General features: G+C 40.9%; 1 protein-coding gene across 4 annotated transcripts in view; it reads right to left on the bottom strand.

The window, feature by feature from the left end:
- The window catches only part of frmpd3 (FERM and PDZ domain containing 3), a 59,554-nt gene that overhangs the window by 20,626 nt on the left and 17,682 nt on the right, over nt 1-21,246 (bottom strand). For all 4 annotated transcript variants that reach the window (XM_040175380.2, XM_078102269.1, XM_078102270.1 and 1 more), the window contains exon 2: nt 15,388-15,494. The gene's annotated coding sequence lies outside the window, so the exon portion shown is untranslated. The remainder of the gene's footprint in view (nt 1-15,387; nt 15,495-21,246) is intronic.

Genomic DNA, 21,246 nt, shown 5'->3' with positions numbered 1-21,246 from the left:
CTTGTGGTGACAGACAGGCCTTTGCACTGAGGGAGCCAATAAAACAAAGCCGTCTGCAAAGAGCCTGATCCTTTCCGTCTCTAAAGGCCGTCCTGGCCAGTCCTACAGAAATCACGTAGGACGACACGACCAATTCACACTGTGTGGAATGTGAAAGCTGATATATGTCAGCTCTGAACTTCCTGGAAGATAAAACCCTCATTGTATATCCTACATAATAAAAAATGTAGCGCTTTAATACAAAATTTGGAAACAATTCACATTCATTTATTTTTGGGAAATACTATTTTGTAGTTCATATACCCTGTCCCACCATACATGTGCATACACACGGATGCATCTTCTAATTGAAAGTGACCATCACTCTTCCCTCACATCTCTCTCTCCGATCTCTCTTCTATTTATCCAGTTTCCCCAATTTTTCTCTCTTCCAGCCAACCCTCTTATCCTTTCCACGAGGTGAACAATACGAACTGTCTCTCGTCTCTGTAAGCCTATATTGACATGGTGGCTGCCTGCTGGCTCTAAACAATTCTCAGTTCTGTCCTACAATGCGTCCTGCTGCAGCAGCCAGCACTCTGTCTGTCTGTGGCTGCGTTCAGCTGCTGGCCCGCCTGCCATCTTTTCCTGTCTTTACACAATTAACTTCCCTGTTAGGGCCAGGTGGCATCCATTTAGCGAGCGCTTCTGACTTGTTTCTCACATTAACTTTGTGAGCCCACCTGTACTGTTTCACTTTTCTCTCGCTGTTAATCTCCCCGTTCCCCTCTTCTCTCTGTCACTGTCTCCCTATCCGTCTCTCACCACCTGGTGTGTCTCCTCTAACAGCCAAAGCTGACTGCCTATTTGAAAATGGATTGTGGCTTTGGGTAAAAGCAACAGCTTGAGTGGTGATTGATTTAGGAAGGCGAGAGAGAGAACATCAGCTCCTTGGGCTGTAATTTATATGGAAAATATCCTCTGCATTTTTGCTGTCGACAGAGTGGTTAAGCTCTTTACTTTTCTTTATCCACTTTACATATTTGCAACGTCGTTGAACCTAAAGTCTCGTTAAAGTTGGATTATTTTTTCATGGTAAAAAAGGCTTTTTAAATAAGTGATGAGAATCATGGCGTGTATGCATGGCCATGCCTTCTTACAGTGTCTGCTGTGTAGATGTGAATATTTTAGTGTCTCTGTCAAATGTTTACAGCATTTGTTGTGTTCTATGAATAGCGTTGGTCGTGAGGTCAATGGTCAAAATATTGAGATTGCCCAAAGAAGATTCAGCTCATTTCAAGTGTCATGGGGCCAGTTTATGGAATTAAAAGCTTATCTCACTAATGAAAGACACAGTATGCCATTCACTTAATTTGTAACAATGAGCAAGACACGGCTAGGAAGTTGAAAACTAACATTTTCTTTTATTTCTGGAAGGAAGTGAGAGTACTTAACACCAGTAAAACATCTTTGCTGTGCACTGTTGATGGAATTTCAGGAGCAGACAATATTGCTGAGTTATGGCAACATTATGGTACCTTATTTAACTGTATTAGTAATATAAGTGACTTATATAAGGTGGAGGATATTGAGAGTAATGTGTGATGTGTGTTATGTAACATGAGGTGTACCAAGCTATAAATAAGCTGGCTGATGGCAGAGCAAATGGTCTAGACCATATTACCGCTGAACACCTTAAATATGCTGCGGATAGCTGCTCTTCTTGCTATTTGTTTTACCGGCTTCTTGACTCGACTGGTGTGTTGTCAGACTCAATGCTGTCTGCTCTGTTAGTGCCTGTCATTTAAAACAGAGCTCACAGACCCATTGCTTTGGCCAGCATTCTGTTGAGAGTGAAACATGAGTTTATTCCTTCAGATAACCCGTTTGGCTTTAAAGACAAACATGGTACTCACTTGTGTCTAAATGCCATTAAGGAAATTGTCAACAAATATAGAGGTCGAAACACATCCTTCTGGTGTTTTATTAATGTATCCAAAGCTTTTGACAGTGTTAATCATGGAAAATTGTTTGTAAAGTTGCGTCAAAGTGGTGTTCCCAAACACATTATGAGAATTCAGGCTAACTATGGTATGCCCACCACGCAATGTAAAGTAAAATGGGGCCAAATGGACTGATAATTACTGCTGTGTCTGTGATAAGGTAAAATATCTTGGACCTTTTTATTACAGAAAAGATGGTCGATGACAAAGATATCAATAGGCAATGTTACAGGATGTATGCACAAGCAAACATTCCCTCACGCGAGTTTAGTATGTGTACAGATGGAGTGAAGATGTCTCTGTTTACGTGGAGCATATTGTGCACCGCTCCACACTGCACACTTGTGGTCTAATTACAAAGAACCAAGCCTACAGAGACTCCAAGTAGCTTATAATGATGCCATGAGAATATTACTGAAGAGAACGAGATGGTGCAGTGCCAGTGAAATCTTTGTGGCTGCGGGAGTTAATACTTTCCAAGCTGTTTTAAGAAATCATATGTATAAATGTATCTGCCAGGTTAATATCTCTGAAAAAGAAATCATCTTATCAGCTAGACAGCTGTGGAGACGTTGGCACAGCTGTCTATTCATAATTTATTCGTAGGTCTACGTACTTTACTTGTGATTTTGTTTTTGTATTTTATTCTATTGAATGTTTTGCACTATCTGGACCTTAAGTCTGGAATAAAAGTTTGATTGATTGATTGATTGAAAGGGCTTTCTAATGTGACAGGGCAGTGAATCAGACAAAAAAAAGCTCGGGAGCCGCTGTTCTATAGGATCGATTACATAAACTGGCAATAAGACACTGCTGCATGAGCACGATTTTCTTGGTTGGGTTCCTCAGAACTCTCTCATTTATTGATCACCAAGTGTTTAAATGAACAAAGCCGACAAGCAATCAAAGAATCAATGAAAGCAAGCAATGAAAAGATAATGAACACATTGTGAATACTTTTGGATATTGGCAAACTTAACAAAAGAGAATTCAAACACACACGTGTGTTAAGGGCTTCCCCCCTATGTGTTTTGTTTGTGTGAGTCTCTCCAAGGTGTTATTGTCTTGGACCTGGAGATGGTGAAAGGTTAAGAAGCGTCTGAGAAAATGGGGACACCTGATTGTATGTGACTTCTTCATGGTTGAGTTCAAATCCTCGAGGAGGAAAAGGCCCAGAATATCACTTTCCTCAGGAAACTCCATTAAGCAACAAATGCAAACAAGAAAAACAAACCCTCCTCCGTAATGGATTCCCATGGAAGTTGTAGCTTTAACACAGTGAACCGAACTCTCTCAAACATCTCTCTCTCCTCGTCTCTAAGTCACGCTTTCGTTAGCAATTGAGACAAAGGAGGATGAACGATGGCGGACAGGCTCAAGCTTTGTCCTACAAAGTTGTCTGAACAGTATAAACAGTCATGTACAAATGTTCCAATGAACCAATAAAGAGTGAATATATGTAGTCCTTTATTGGGACTCATACCAGAGGTCTTTCCTTTTTGAAACGTCCTACCACTTCGTGGTTTTATTGTGTCAGTCTCTATCTGGCACACACTGATTTAAAAATAGGAGGTAAATTGCTCATCTGCTTGGCCACGTGTTTGTAGACCTTCTTAGGTCAACTATAAAAGACTTGGCTGACTTGTTGGTCTTGTGCTCGTGTGAGAATTACAGAAAGTCATAAATTGCCATCTTATAAAAGTTGCTGCTCTTCCTCGGTCCACTGGGGGTCGCACTGTGTGAGTAAGCGCATGAGAAACACTGACGGCTGAAGCGCTCGCTTGAAGATGACAGTAACCAACAAGCTCCGCCCCCGTCGTCCGTATCAAATGAGTTTGATTCCCCTGTTCTAAATAGTCAATAATCACTGAGCGTATAGGGCTGTTTTTCCTGCTGAAAGTAAATATCTTAGACAAAGCTCAAACAATTAGCTGATTTTTTGAGCAGTTGGTTGATATAAGATTCATTTGGTAGAATTTTCCTTGCTGATATATTTTAATGTTGTTGTAATTTAAATACGGCTGGCTTTTTGAACTGTTGGTTGGATCAATAATAGGCCTCTTAGAGCTCTCAGAAATTGTAATGAGCAATTTTTCTCATACCAGATGATTATCTGTCGTTCAAGAAAACCATTGGCAGATTAATAATGATCAAAAACCTGCCGACACCCACCGAGGGACATCATTAGACCCTATACAGAATGAAAGTAGACCAGATGTTGATCATAGGCACAGCCCCAGAGCAGAGTTTATGGGACTGTTGAGCTCTGCCTCATTCTTTCCACTCAGAACATAATTCAATTACACCAAGCTGTGACATTAAAATTGACCTTTCGGCCCCACAATTCAGCACAGACCAGACACATTTTTTCCCACACTGGATTTCTCCTTTAGAAATACTCAGTTGAAACACAGCTTTGCTGTAGAGACCTTGAGCCCGCTTCATTGGGTTGAGCTCAACATCCCTGGCCTTCTCTCTGGCATACAGAAGCTCTGACATTGAGTGTGATGGATCGGCACGGTGCCACCTAGGAGCGATGGGTGAAGGAGGTTAGCCAAGCAGAGGTTCAGGTCTGATAGTCTCTGCAGGTCACTGAGAAGACTCTCCATTGATTAAAGGTGGATGAGGTTAAGAAATACAGCTTATACATGGAATAGTTTGTCACCAATTTCCTTCCCGTCCCCCAGGCCATAAAGCAGATGTTTATAGAGGGCAAAGGGCAGATTTGAATGCCGTCCAGAGGCAGCGGCATCCCTGAAGGGAAAATGAATATTAAGGTAAACCTGACGGCTCTGTCTGATGACCGTAACAACGGGGTCTTGTTATCAGAGGTGTAAAAAGTACATATACTTTGTTACCTTAGTTAAGTAGAAATATTGGGTATCTATGCTTTACTGGAGTATTTACTTTTCAGACGACTTTTTATTTCTACTCCTTACATTTTCACGCAAAGTAAAACGCTTGAGTTGTTACTTTCTAAACACTAGTATCTATACTTCTACTTGAGTAATGAGTAATACCTTTGACACCTCTGCTCGTTATCATTCCTCTGCATTGCCTTCATAACTACACTACACCTTCAATGATCCTCAAACCGCAATTCACTTTTGCATTTTTTTTCACAGTTTGACATCAAATCAAGAAAGGTTTTTCATTTCCGCGCAATGTTCATAATGCTGTAAACTCTGTCTACTATGAGCTGCATCACAATTTCCCCAGGGAGAGTAGAATTTCATACTGAGAGAGAGGGAAGCGAGCCAAGTGTAGAGCTATACATCTCCATAGCACTAGGGTTGGGTGAATGGCACAGAGGCAATCTTCTTAACTGTCCTTTTGGGTCCACTTTACCCTTCCACAAAACAGCACACGAGTTGGTCTGAACATAAAATATACATAGAGTACAAATGAAAGGCAAACATGGAGAAGCATTTTACAGCTACCTATGGGATATGCCGCGTCAGATGTTTACTTGTTTATAAATATATATACACACACACACACGGTACCAGGCTCAATTGAATGGGAAAATGTGTCCAAACCTTTGATTGGTACTATGTTGTACTTGGTACAAATGTTGTACTTTGATGTTTTTGTGTGAATATACTTAAATGTGTTTGCTTCGTTTTGAAACACAGTGGAGTGGAGGTGAAAAACAGAGCAGCAATAGAGAAAATAATTTAACCCACAGGGCAATGAAACTGAAATATGTAAAATGAAATATGGAGCAGAGGAATGCACAATGAGGAATATTTTGTAAGTGAAATAGCGAAGCAAGAAAAAAAATCTGCCTTTGTAGTTCAATAATCCCCCTGTAGATAGCAAGAAGATGCATTTTCCCCGGCTGGTTATTTTGAATCTGTTCAGGCCGGGGAGGTTCCACTAGACCCCGTTAGATACATCGGTCAGGAGCTAAAAGGAGAAAGTCCAGACTGCACAGTATTATTCTCTCCCCAAGGCCTACGGACCAGCCCACAAACATACATTGTTCAATAGACAAAGTAGTTACACACTTTTATCACACTTTTTATCATGGGTGTGCAATTTTTCGGAGCAGAGACCAAAAAAGAGAGTCGGCAGTGTGCCCGAGCTGCCGCCAAAGGTTAACACAACTGACATTTGCTAAATGAATTCCACCCTGCTCCATTTTTTTTGCGCAAAGGTTTTTTTTTATTTTTAAAAGGGACCATTAGGTAACAGTTGGCTTTAGCTTTCACTTAGTTAGAATGACATGATCAGCCCCTCTGGTCCCTCGCACCGGCCAGCTGCCCCTCAGCCAAACACTGAGGAGCCGAGTGTCCGTGACAGCAGCCGTGCGGCTGCGTCTCCCTGCCGTCAGCCTCCAGTGGAGCAGACAAGCGCCCGACAGCAGAGCGACACACAGTGACTCTCATTCTCCTCCGAACGCAGCGTGGCCACGCTTCCCCTTCCGCCACCTACCGCTGCCTCCGACGAGATATCGCCCCCGAAACAACTCCACCCTTTTGTGACCAACAACAAAGCGGCATCCACACTTTCTATACTTGTGCTTCTGACTAACATTCAGCTGCATTTCACACATTGTAAACAAATATTCTCTCCTGGGACGCAGCCTCCCACTCTCTGTGATGTGAATTCATGCATTGTGACCATGATATTTCCATATGAACGCTCTTTCATTATATACAGCAACACAAGGAGCTGAAGAGGGGGTATTAGTAAGCTTCTCTGTAATAAATGTTAGTACTACAGTTCTGCCCATATCTCTTGTTTACATGTATTAATGACAGTTACGTTTATTCGTCTTCTCTCTTTGTCGAAACTGCTTTTCCTTTTCAGCTTTCCGGCAGGGAGAGTGCCTGTGTTTATTGACACGGCGTGTTTCTTCTCATTGTGAAGATTACACATCAAAGTAGACTGTAATATTTGGTCGTTTTGCGCAGTGCGTTGGTTTTGTTTTGTTGTTTGGCGGCTCAGGTTTAGACCGAGGCGAGTGGTTCATTTTGTAAACTCATCCTCCCTGCTGTCTGGTTCCGGCTGGTCTGGGAGCTTCTGTAGCCGCTCTTCCTCCCATTACCACTGTCTCAGGTGGTGCTGGTATGTCTTACTGGGTGTGCAGAGAATACCAAGTGGCAGGTTAATCAGGGAGCATAGTTATCTGGCCTGCCGGGCGGCCATGGCCCCTACTGCCCGTCTGCTCGGGTTCAGCCAGGCCCCGTTGCCCCCACTGTGCACCTCTGTGCAGCAATTGTGTAGCGTTCCTTCTTTTTCAGGTTATTAAATGTCTTTAATAACCTTTGCTGATATGTCCCTCGCTGAAGAGGGTGTAGGACAGCAGACAGCGGACTGAGCTGCTTTCCACACTTCCGCTCCGAAAATATTTCAGTGTTGATTGGCTATTGAAGTGTGCAGCGTGCTAATGATGGTAGGAAAGCATTACCCATAGAGACCTGTATCGCCATTAAAGATTCGCCATTCTATCTAATCAATAGCACTGGAATATTCATTTGGCACACTGTGTTCTCAACATAACCCTACTTTTCATTTCTAACTTACACTTAACTTTAAATCATTCCATGGAACCATCGACCAGAGAAACACAGTTTGCCACTTTTTTAAAAATACAATGTTACTCATATTTTTCTTGCATAGTAGTGTGGTAACACCTGCTGATGTTGGGATAAAAGTAAAGAATGTGGAATAAAAGATGCTTATTAAAAAATATTCTATCTACGGTAAAGATTTGAATCTTGGAGCCTTGATCCGGCGAGATGGATCCGGGACTTTGTGACACTCCATGATTTGATGTCTGCTGCTCTCCCTCTGTGTGGAGGAAATGAACATATATTCTTGGCTGCTCTTTAATCCATTTAATGCACCCTGGGCAAAGGAGAGGAGAGGGGAATAACCCGCTGTGGTGCATATATCTAAAAGAGCTTGACTGCTGCATAGAAGCAGAACCTCTGACAGTACATCAATAGTGTACCGGCTGTCATTGTCATTTGTAAGTCGTTTTCCAGCGTGTTCGGTGTTCAAAAGAAACGGTTACTTGGCATCCTAAAGGGAGTAAATGAGAAGGCAAGATGACCTTCCCTCAGCTCTGAGCTACAGCTGTCAATCAATGACAATGTCCCTTTTGAGCTTTGATAAATTGACCCAGTTGATACCAAATGTGTGTCTCTGCAGTCTATACGCAATCAACCAGCACAATTATTAGAGCTTATGTCTTTAGCATCTCATATATTTTCTTTTTTGGGGGTTTTGACAAAACGTATACCCCAACTCCATCTCTGTTTTGTAGACGACATCTGATTCGAATTGTACCTGTGGATGGATGTTTATTCCAGTTGAAAGTGCCGGTAGCCCACTTAGTGAGGGCTCCGCCATGAGTTACAATGAATCTGGCTGCAACCTCGGCACTCTTCACTTCATCACTGTTAAATGGGCTGTGATCAATAATGTAGCTCCACATCAGCAACCACAGAGTGATAACTGAGTATGAAGAGGGAGAGAACCACATGACAATCGATGTGAACGTGGAGATAATCAACAAGATTGCAGGTAATGCTCTGGGTTGGTCTGTCATGTTGAGCCTTTTGCAGAAATAAGGAAAATCTTCTGAATAAAAAGTAATGCACCTGGGACCATTTGTGTCATGTTGACGATGGGGAAAATTGGAGAAGTAAGAAGACGAATTTGGTCACAGATAATAGGTGTCGTTTGTGTAAGCATGATACTTCGAAGACATTTCATTTCTGTTCTTTTGCTCAAGAGTACTATTTTACCTTTTCAAGTCCTGATGGCACAGTAAAATGTATCCATCTTTTCATGAGGCTGTGATACAATAATGGAAGACTGCACTAATGACTATTATTTGATGTTACATTCCCTGTTAGTCATCGCTATTGCGGCTTTGTACATGTTGTGGTTTGAATACTTTGGTTTACTTCATGAACCACTGTTCATATCTTCAGTGCTCTATGGAAATATTTGCTAATATTGTAGATCTGTAGTCGCCCAAAGAGGGCTAGAACATATTTTCCCTCTATTTCCCATCCAATAACATCAGGGCGATATGAAAGCTGCAAGATTTTCGCAAAACATCGTCAAGCAAATGTCTTGCTTGAGTTATATTATTTAAAGTTGCACTGATGAGAAATGACCAAATCCAGCGTATTTTGCGTTGCCCAATGGGACATTCACATCTTTGCATTTACTTTGTATGTACATAAATGTGCCTCCTGAAAGGTTTCTATCTTTGATGATTAGTATTTTTTTGTGGAGGCATTGGTAGCAATGTGTGAAACCAGAGATGTGTGCAGGCTTGCAAGCGTATGCTCAGGTCTTTTATTTTAAACCAACAAAAAGACATTTGCTGTTGCTTTTTGTTTACACAATGACAAATGTTCTGAGGCTTTTAGGGTCCACACAAAATTGTTTGTTTTTTTACGCCAGAAGCTGCTTTGTCTTCAGAGCCACAACTTGACTGTCATCATTCCTCAGGATCGATGCCGCGCAAATTGTATTTCAACTGTTGCGTCAATTGGCAAAACCAAGCCTTCAGTCTGCACACTACATTTTATTTTGATAAATATTTTGGGGACTTTTGCTACGGAATTGAGTGCAGAGAGAGGAGTAATAAAAAGAGAAGCTATTTACCTGTTTAGAAAGGAAACTCTAGGACATTTTTTTATTCATACATCATTAACAGAGTTGCATCATTGAGTTTATTTTGATATCACAAAATAATAATTGACCCACTGTAGATGCAGAGCCCTTAACCAGAGCATCTTATTAAGAGTACGGCCTCATACTGCATTACTCTGGCTGCCCAAGCATTTTACTTAAGAGCCATAACCGAGAAGAAGGGCTGGAACGGCAGCCAGAAGCTCCGAGGTGACATTTACGATTTTAAGACCTAATTAAGAAATAGCAAGGGACAGCAGCCCCTGTCGTCTTTGCTGTTCCCTTGGAAAGCTTATTTCATGCTCCACAAAGCCTTTATATCACACACTTGCACACGCATGAGTGGGTGTGTGTCTGTGTGTGAGAAGCCAACAGTCAAACATCACAATGAATCCCATATGGGAAGTCTGTAGCTGTTTGGAAGTGCGTAATGTGTCTCTGTGCTGTACATGAAGAGTAGTGTGTGAAGACATTAAGCCCCATTACACTATTGGTCATACTCAGAATATACAATTTAATGCAATATCCTGGTGAATGCTCTTGTAGACATACATGGACGCATGCACGCTTGTGCGGTTTGATCCGTAATTATTAAGCAGCTATGATTCTGTTTTAATATTTCTTTAGCACACTAGCAATAAAAAACGGACCATCACTCATCAAAATTGTTGCCATTATAGTTCCTGTTAATAAATAAATTGGCTAAACATTCTTTTAAAATGGGGCAGAGACTTCCAGGCAGTTTATCATTCTTTTCAAAAAACATAATAAAATACCTGTTGACTCAGTAAGTTATGATTTACATAATCCTCCAGTCAGTGATCACCATAGCAACATTGAGCAAGGAGCCAAGTAGCATCTCTACAGCCGCTGTGAGCCTGAGGGCCCATGGATGACGACAGCGTTTACAAACCGCCGACACTATATCTACATGTAGCGCTCCACCGACATCCTCCGTTTGCTGCCCGTCTCAATGATGATAAAGGATGTAGAGTGCGGTTTATTTATTAAGCTGCTCTCAGTCAGCACACGCATACGAGCATATACTGATGTGCACACGTATGCATAGTGATGAAAGAATGGCACCATGCAGATGGTGTGTGTATTTGTCTCACCAATGATGCAATTGTTTTGATTGAAAGGAGGTATAAATATATGATTGTGTTTTGGATGGTTTGGAAATCCCTTCTGATATCAACCCCTTATTTGTATCTTTGTATGCTACAAATGGTAATTGGGATTGATTTTGTGTTTGTTTCTCCACTCCGCATCTCTCGCTCTCTCTCGCTCTCTCGCTTGCCCTCTCAGTCTAAATGTGCACCTACATTCATATGGAAGTGTGAATGTTTGTGCGGGGGTCCCTGCCAGCTGTTGAGTGGCTCATTTGAGTGGATTTTGTAGCCACAAACAGCGTTTGGCAGGTCACAGTGACATGGAAACTGCAGTGCTTTATATATTTTACATTGGCCAACAGTTGCTGCATTTGTATTCTACAAAACTGCGTAAGACATCAAATGAAGAGGTTTTACAGTGGAATTTTGATAAGCGGAGCTGCATTTACATAGAAATATCCTGGAAATGTTGAAGGCTGAGGCAGGATTACAAAACACAATATAGATATTTTATGAGTGAGACAAAAATGAATAACAGTGGTATTTAATGAACAAAAGTCCGAACTTTTGTTCAGATATACATTTTACTTATCTACATTTCACTTATCAAACTCAATATATTTACCGCTGTATCCTTTTAAGGCTTTTACATGTATTCCTGTATCAGTCATTTCTTTAGTGGGGAAAGTGGTTGTCAAGAGGAAACTCTCATAATACATAATGACTTCATTAGTGGTCCTTCTCTGTGATTAATTGCAGTGCTGTGTCACCCAGCTCATTGCCAGACAGTGTTGTGACAGCAGACGAGCACCATGTTAAGTCTGGAGATGATCTCAGACACACACACACACACACACACACACACACACACACACACACACACACACTGATAAGTACACTTGTAAGACGCGCACACGCACGCACACACACCAGTAAGCAGCATCCCCACGCATGGAGAGCCCACTATGAAGGGAGAATGCCTGTGATTGGCTGGTTTGAAATGTCACAGTGATTAGTAACAGCCTTGTCTGCCTCAACATTTACCACCATTCTTGATATCATCACGTTGGCATAAGCACAGCTGTGCCAACTCCCCTAAAGAAGCTGGAATCTCTCTATGGCAGCAGGTAAAGCAGGTAAAGAACGACCTCGGAGCCTCTCGGCTCCAGGGGCCACAGATAAGGAAATCCAGATGGCTGCTGTAACAGAACATTTACCGACAAGGAGCAAGAGACAGAAAACAAGTTGTAAGCACTGAATACAGGAAGCCGAGGGAGTGAGAGGTAGAAGGGGGGCAGTTGAAGAAAGGGTGAGTAAATCTTCAGTGTGGGAGATGAACGGAGAGGGTCATTGATGAAGCGAGACGAGGGTCACGGTTTCTAGATGAGAGGAATCTAACAGAGGTGGAGGATCAACCTGCCGGTTTTTAACTGTAAAATGTTTCCCCACAAGGATATCCAGCCAAGCCTTTGATGGGTCTGTCTGACTGGTGGCTTTGAACAGGGTGTCTGTAGTCGGTGCAACAGGGAAGAGCATCGTGGTCCTGAAGCAGAGCTCAAATTGTCAAATAGTGAGATCAGCAGACATTCTATCAATTTGATCGATACAACCATTGAATCGGGTCGGGTCCCGTATCGGTAACGGAGCCAATGTGGGAAAGAAAACTCTTAATAAAAAGAGATTGCTGATTTAGAGACTCACTCTATTAAAGCCTGTGTAGCTTTGATGAAAACCGTTGGCAAATGCATCTGAGCCGGACTTTAACCTCGGGGCGGTGCACATGGTTCAATAGGGGCTTGGATAGTTTGCTGCTTATGAAACTGAATCTTTTTTTTCTGCTAGATCACAAATTTATAGGACAATATTCACAACAGCACAAGCATCCAGCATCCAACACTAAGCGCTTGACAGAAAAGCGTGTAAGACATGTGTAGGAACATTATCTATTGTGTAAATCGGATTCTATTTTTTTTCCCATTAAATCCAACATTTATCCTTGAACCACTAAAAACCTACACATCATTTAGGAAGAAATAAAGTGGATTATCTTCATCTCAGACACAGACCAGGATCATATCCTTTAATCTGAGGTAATTGTTTTCACCAACATGTGTTCATGTGCAGCGGCCGGGCAACAGATCACACAGGAAACTTCAAGCAAAAGCCTCGTATGCAACAGACGTAGAGCAGCAGGTGAAAAATCAAGTCCACTACTCCCTTTCTCACAGAACAATATCCTCCATATGCTTCAGTAGATGTTTAAAGGCCCCCTGGCGGATCAGAGGTTTATTTTATTTATGACTCCCTGGCACACCAGGCACTCCAGCGGCAGTGTGATATTTAGAGGTGGCACTTTCTTTGGGAGAAGCAACATTATGAATCTATGGAGCGAGAGAAAAATGTCCATCGTGTTTGATTCTCATTTAAATCCACAACTTTTGTCCAGACTGGACCAATAACTGGCTCCATCCTAAAAGGACCACTTGCACCTTTGTACACTGAGTTTCAGCTTCTTCCTTCTAGATGTAGGAACATTGGGCCACGTGCAGAACAAAGCTCTGTAAATACGGCCATAACGCAGGTGAACAAGCTATAGCAACAGTACACAGATGCTATAGAAGCAACGCTTGTGTATTTATTTTACTTACTTTATTAATCAATTGATTGATTTTACTTTGTGATTTACTGATTTGCAGCCTTGGGTACTTTCACCATATTTTTCTTGTTGTCGGTGTGGATTCTATTAGATGCGTCGCCTCCTACTGCAAACCAAGTCTACCAACGTGTACAAATAAAGCAACCTAATCTAATCGACCAATTAAACTAAGATGGTAAATATAGTCAACATGAAACCCAATAAACATCAGCATATTAGCATGTAATTCAGGCATGTTAATGAGGAACAATGCTGAAACGAAACATCACTGCGCAAATCAAGGCGCACTTGCCAAATGTGTAGTTTTAGCCTTTAGTTTGGGCGTAGAATGAATAAAACCAATCACCTGGCCAATTTCTAGGGTGTTGGCCAATTGGAAACGTGTGGTATTTTCTGTCGCTTCTGGGTTTAAACTTTAAAATACTGTGTAGTTGTTGACATGACAGTAAATCAGGAAGAATCCTGGAATATAATTCTACCATGAGAATATTACCAACACTATTAGTGTATCCTAATCTTTAGCTGCAACTGTGCATTAGGAATATAACGTTCTGCAGCATTAAAATGTTGATTCAGAATGCAAATGTCAACATTATAAATGAAGATTTTGTCAGTCTGAAGATACTGTTGGCAGTTTTTCTGTTCGCCGGATACATGATTAACTGTTAACGCTAACTTGATGGGCTTGATAACTAAAATCACAAAAAGACAAAATGATTTTCTACACATTGAGCCATGACTGTGAATGTTATTTTTTTACATTTTCGGAGGATGGTTTTCTTAAGATCTCCAAAATGTGTTGTTGCTCAGCATGCTACCCACTCTCAGCTGAAATTTAAAACACACAGGAGGCTTTTTCATTTCAGTTTTCCCTCATGCTGATCCAAATGAATTCGTTGAAATGTAAGGGGATGAAATACAGGGCAGTAATTCAGCATTGATGGGGTCTTAAAAAGAAACGTGTCCGCCTCTCTGAGACTATAAGTGCGCCGGTGGATTGATCATAATTCTGAAGCTCTGCGGTGATAAACAAGTTTTTGATGCGTGTGAACGTTGTCTTTTATATCCAAATGTAAAAAAGCTTCCATTTGTTGAGGAATATGTCCTTTTAGAAATACAGCATTTAGTACACTGTGCTACAAAGTAGCACCAAAATGATCTATTTCTCTCAGCGAAGAACTGGTAATAATTTCAATTATGCTATATAGCATATTAATTGCATAAACATTACATTTTCACCGCGTTGCTTATGACTGAAGCAAATCTCATGAATTTACTGCAGTCATTTCCTCTGCTGCATTAAACTCCCTCACACACTTCCTGTGATGGCAAATAGCTATTGGTTGATGTACCTGGCTGTAACAGAGAACCCACCACTCATCAGCTTCTGCTCACTGGCATGGAATCAGTACAAAACTGCTGATATGAGCAAAAGCTGCAGAGGACACACACACACACACACACACACACACACACACACACACACACACACACACACACACACACACACACACACTCACACACACATAGATAGCTGCTATTTGGTATGATCATGTCTTGACTGCAATATCACAACAGAGGCTTCTCAGCGACAGAGTTAACAACTTCTAGCAGGATATAGCGTCTGTTTCCTCAGAATGACAGACAGGCCGACAAGGTTAGGGGGAATAATTAAGCGTGACTTATTTTAAACGATCTATTAAAGCAAAGTAATCAGCCAGCAAAAACGAATAGAGGTTATCCCTTTAAGCACAATTTAATTCTGTAGCGTTTCCCCTATGGCTTACATTAGCATACCCTTCTTGTAAGATTACGTTTCATATCCTTTTGTTAGATCCAACTGAGAAGTAGGAGTTTGAAATCTTTTCTTTGCGTGATTGACTGATCATTTTCGCGCATGTGAATGATCTTGGGAAGAGGGTACAGCTTTGGTCAGAAAGCCTCAGAGAAAACAGAAGGTCAAATGTGTACTTACAATCTCTGAATGCTGACCGGTGGACGGGAGGCTGTGGTCTTACAGCAGGGGTCTCCCACAAAAACTCACCGACACGCACACACGTGTCTGGTCGGAGATGTGTGTCCCTGTTGAGAGACACAAAAGGACAAAGGACTTGAGTGCTTGCCACGGCTCAAGATGCTGCTTAACCCACTGAGCTCAGCGATGTTCATAAAAGAACTCTGTGTGGTGGTAAATTGTAATGTCATATATATGGTAGAACCTTCCTTGACTATTACATTGATATGTAAATCTCATCTTTTACTTACTCTTAAATACTATTAAGAGTAGAAGGGAAAGGTTAGCACAGGTTATATCTCCGTTTAGAAATGGGAGAGAGAGTTTAGAAATGGAACAGAAAGCTCTGTGATATAAATAATCTTAAACTCACAAAATCCACATAAACCAAACATTGGCTCAAATTCAAAGGTTTGTGCTGCTTCTATTCATACTTTCGCTTCCCTCGATAACTATAGAAGCAGTTAAAAACCACCCTGTTATAGCTTATTTTAATTGTATTGTTAATAACACCCAGTGCTATAGTTTATAGTTTATTAAAAGTAGAGCGTAAATTAATGGACATAACGTCTGTTTACATTATATAAAAAGGCCTTTTGAGAAGTCAAAACTGCTGATTATTTTTATTTGGTGCTGAAGTCTGCTGTAATCATGGATCTTCATACTTTTTAATTTACACGATAAGCCTCACTGAAAAAGAGTTCAAAGAAAAAAAACATCATCCTTGACTCGTTAAATATTCACAGTTTTACTCTCTGGGTGCAGATGTAGCAGGACAATACGTAACATTATTGATTTCTAATTTCTTTTGGTACAAAATATCACATTTATTAACTGAAATCATATTCACAAACACAAACAATCCATACTACCTTTATTTCATTTATTTAATAATTCATATATATTTCCCATTATATATATATTGTATTTTCCTTATTGCATAGATGAGTATAACTATATAACTATTACTGAATTAACAACCTCAATAGCTGCTCTTATAAAGCTTGCCATGAAAACCCACGACTTGGCCGACTTCCTCTGGCACCAGCGATCCAACGTTGTGTATTATTTCCATCAATGTGTGTCAATGCACACATTTGTTGTAATAACAATCAATCATTTTATTGTCCCGGTAATGTTGCACACATGTTCCACGTGTAAGTGAAGGACATGATCAGTGGGTGGTGGAATGTGTTTGAAAAGGTAAAAAAAACACGATCCATCGGTTCATTTGCAATTATTTGGACAACCGTCAAAATGCTTTAAGGGAAACAGGGAAGGTTTCTGTCAACATTGCGAATTATTCGCCAAAACAATTGTGCTTAACAAATATGTGGTATACAATACATAGTCTCTCTCATAAAAAACATTTTAAAGCAGGTTCTGGGACTATTGTGGACCCTGCTTTGTTTGTATCCATGTTTGCTAATGTGTGATCTTCTTCTTCCCTTTCTTTCTCGGCACATTAATGCCAACTGGAGACATGGAGGTAAAAAATATAATATCTTCTGGGCAATTATAAATTGTGACCTTTACACGCACAAGAGTAACAAAGCGGCAACCCACTCACAAAAGAGTTGCTCCACGGTGCAACTTCTTTCCTCAGCTACCGGAAGTGACTCATTCTCTTCATATGGTAATGTTTAACTCTGGGGATGTGTCAGATTTGCGGTTCTCGCCATGTCATTCTAGTTCTGTTACCCTGTTTTGCTGGTCTGTGCGACCTTGCTCGTTCATGTGGCTGCGTGTCTGTTGGGGTGAGTTAGCAGATGAGTTCATCTGCGCCGTGTTGGTCTTCCTCCTACAGCTTTTCAGAAGCCGTAGCAACGGAGTCCTTTGAAGGTCGACACAAAGTGATAGCTGGTGTCCATAATTCCTGCTGTCGCAATCATAATTAACAGGTTGGTAAATGTCCCATAGTTCCATTTCTGTGTACATCTCTAAGAGGCCATTAATTATCCTATATGTTTACCCGTTGTGTTGTGCACGTGGTAGGAGCATGTTTGGTTATTAACAAGTATAAAAACTAAATTATTGGGATCAGGGAGCAATGACCAAACTATACCTTAAGTCTCATAATTGCTTTTGACTCAACATGTAAGTAGTCAAAGTACTATTCTTAGGTAGGAGTGAAGAGGAGAATTTTACCACAGGATACAGATATGTGCTGTCATCACAGCTTTATTTGAGCACAGTGTTCCAGTCTAATCAGCCCCAAAACGTCCACGTTCCTTTTATAATTGCCCAAATTGTACGTTTCAAAGAGAGACGGCCCGCAGCTTTGATCGCACGAGGAAGAACGAGATGGAGACTCGCTGGAACCTGGAGAACTCCTACATAAGTCTCCCACAGCTTCTGAGGTCTGACCCAGGAGGGTTTTTTTACACGTTGAATGTAAAGTCCAAGATGAGAATCAGATCTGAGATGAAAGTAGGAGGATGTTAATTAGCACCAACACGGCCCAGTGGTGCTTGCTGCAACGGTGGGTAATGGTTTCATTAGCTCACACGCAGCAGGAACCATCTTGTCATTCCACGGCATTACATTTCATTTTATATCTTGCTTGTCCAAAGACACTGAGGCTTTTTATTTGAGTTGTCGGTGTCAAAAGGGGCTTGCGGGGGATTTAACCCCTATGGAATAGTGTTAGACAATAATTTCAAAGTAATATTTGCTTTTTACAATAGTTAGAAATTTAAAAAATAAAGTTATAGATCGGGTAAAGCATTTATCATTTCATATGTTCTCATGTTGATGTCATCATTTGTTGCGGTCTAAAATTCTGATACACAGAACACGTCTTGGTACTGAGATGTATCTTTCAAAGCTACAACTTTAAGCTGGAAAGTATGAAGCTTGATTGCATCACATGGAAATATGGATATATTCAGTATTAATGACATTCCCAATACCTGTTTTATTTCATATTGTTGTTTAGTTTGTCAATCCTCCTTATCAGCATCATTATTTTTATATCTATCTAACATTCATTCCACTTTCATCATTAATAGCATCACAGGAGTTGCTAAACATAGCAACATGTTCAGTATTGAAGAAACGGCAACCACTGCATTGCTTTAGCATATATTTGGTGACTTTTACTGATAATAGATTACTGAAAGAATCCTTGTTGTTTGTGGCATTTGAACATCAGCTATCATGGATCATGATATCACTGCCTGTTTCCATGGATGAATCAATATTCTAATAATGAGAGGGCTCCTAACATTAATGTCTCTGCATCTCATCTATCTCCCACCCCTATTTTGTTCCCTCGTTTATTAAATGAACTTGTTTCCCCTGCTTTAAACCCTGTCTTCTCATGCTTTCCATCCACCTAATGACTTGTATCTTCTGTAAACAGATCCCGACCCTTTGTACATTTGTATCCAGACTATTTTCTCACAGAAGCCTCTCTGCATTCTGTAAGTTTCAGCAGCCCTTCTCCCTGGAAACACACAGCAACACGTCGTCCGATGCAAACAACGTCTGTCAGCAGTTTTCTTTTTTCTGCCGTTTTCCCCTTGACACCTCTCAACTGATATTATCTACGTGGCCAAGAGAATCACAGTCTGGGCTTTCTGATCATATCACGTAGACCTGATGCTCACTGAACCCATACAAATACTTTGCTGCGCCAGTTACCTTTGCACACAACCAACCTCAATAAGGGTTTGGGCAAAAAGAAGAAGCCAAGCTACTATAATATAATATATGAACCTCTGTAGATGGGCCATATTAAATTAATTGATAATATTGTATATACAACATCCATATATCACCATTACATCCACAAGGCTGGCACCCGCTTTGTAACCATGCCAACATAATGAGTCGTCTCATGGCAGAGTAAACCGTCACCACTAATTGGAGCTCATTTGCTCACGGGCCTGACCTACAATTCTTATGAAAATGAGGGAAATAAATAAACATACTGATGAATGAATGTGAAGATGGATAGTTAGGACCTGACCGGAATGTTGTTCAGTCTGTCATTGGACGGACAGAGTGGACTCAACAGAGGCACATCTAACATAGAAAACATCTCCGTCAGAGGATGCGCTCCATGACAACTGGAACAAAAGCGAAGAGAATCTGGACATTGAGGTCAACAGTCTGTGGTTTATTTCGACACGTGCATCCCTCCAGCAAACAGACTGCTGGACATGTTTCAGCACCCTGGACAGCACACTGTCGGGGCAGGAGAGGGTGTTTCAGCACCACGGACAGACGGACTTCAATGGGAGCCTTGCAGAGAGATACTAGACTTTTATTCCCAGTGCAACCCAGATGCCAGGAACCATCCTACAGGGACGAGCCCTTTGTGTGAATGCTTCAAAGCATGGGGAGATTTAAAATCGTTCCAAATGTTTCAGTGTAGACTAATCTTTAAGTTGCACTTACTTACCATTTGAGTGCAACTCAAACAGAAACAGGATCACTGACTGGGTGAAAATTCTGATTATTAAGAAGTGTTTTTCCATTAAAGCTAAATATTCACATTTAAATATTGATTTACCATTTCAAAAAGGAATTTGATCAAGGCGTCCAGTATAACATGCTGCCAAGAATAGTTCCTGACAGAAGGGGAAAAAGCAATTATGAATAACCACAACTTTTTACATAGTTTGGCTGAAAAGAGAATCTCATTATTTTCTAGCAATTGTCATATACTTCACACTATTTCAACTCCCACTGTAACTGTTTTTTTCCCCAGAAGGTAGTGCATTACATATTCCTCCTTCTTTGCAGCTCCTTTCCTCAACTGCCATTCACTACATCCACTAATGGAAGCTTCAAAAGGACGACCTAGGAGGAACATTTCGCTTAAGCAATTCCGATATATTAAAAAAAAACCTCTCATCCGTTTAATTTTCTACAATAGCAGTGCAGATCCTATGGCAAAGGCTAAGGCAGGTTGTCATCTAAAAGCTCATAATGAAGCAGGCTGTTTGTCAGGCAGGAAGATGAGGCCTGTAATTGCCCGGGGTCCTGTGTTGTCAATACGCATCCTAATGCTCCAAAGGCTCTGTAGTTATCCGACCACCTACTTTCTTAGATAACACGTGGCTCCAGCCAATGGAACAGTTGGATGCTTGTGAGTGCAAAAATGGTGAAAGCTATTTGAATTTGGCTATCCGTAATAAACCAGCTGAAGTGTCCAGACGCAGCGATATCTCTGCGGTCCAGCCGTTTTTTCAAGCATAAATGATTTCAGTTTAATACAAGGCTGTGAGTTTTAACTGTGTGCAGACACCTTTGTGCAGTATATGTGATTTGTGTGTTATGTCTTTGATCCCCCTACAGTTAGATGTATTTTCTAGCTCATAACCTCCTAAAGCTTTTAATGGAAACCTGTGGTTTGGCTTTTTTTGTGTACCTTCCACTGTGGCGTGCTTCACATTGGAAAAAAGGAATACCTGCTAATTAAGATAGTTAGTCCCCGGGGGTTGTTCTCTGAAGCTAGATTTTGCTCACTGATGGAATGAGAGGTTGACAGGTCTGCAGGCGGTACACGCGTCTGTATAAATTAAAGGATGAAAGAGGGAGCGAGGGGACTATATTTGTGAATATGTATGCAGTAGAAGAGCCCTTTATGGAGGAGCTTGTGGAAACCATTGCTGCAAATGAGCAATAACTAATAAGCTATACATGTTTTGTTGTTTAAAAGGTGGCTGTTTGGTAACTGCTCTTGACAAAACACAGCACTCTATTATCAGTCACAACTTCTCTAAAAATTTGTTGTGATTTTAGCTGCAATGCATGAAAAAATATATCAATAATCAGTGACATCCAATGTAGGTTACAAGTGCCGATTAC

This window comes from Gasterosteus aculeatus, chromosome 4 (genome assembly GCF_964276395.1).
Source record: "Gasterosteus aculeatus chromosome 4, fGasAcu3.hap1.1, whole genome shotgun sequence".
Classification (NCBI taxonomy): Eukaryota; Metazoa; Chordata; class Actinopteri; order Perciformes; family Gasterosteidae; genus Gasterosteus; species Gasterosteus aculeatus.
The sequence above is the reverse complement of the archived record's forward strand: the minus strand, read 5'-3'. Positions and strand labels throughout refer to the sequence as shown.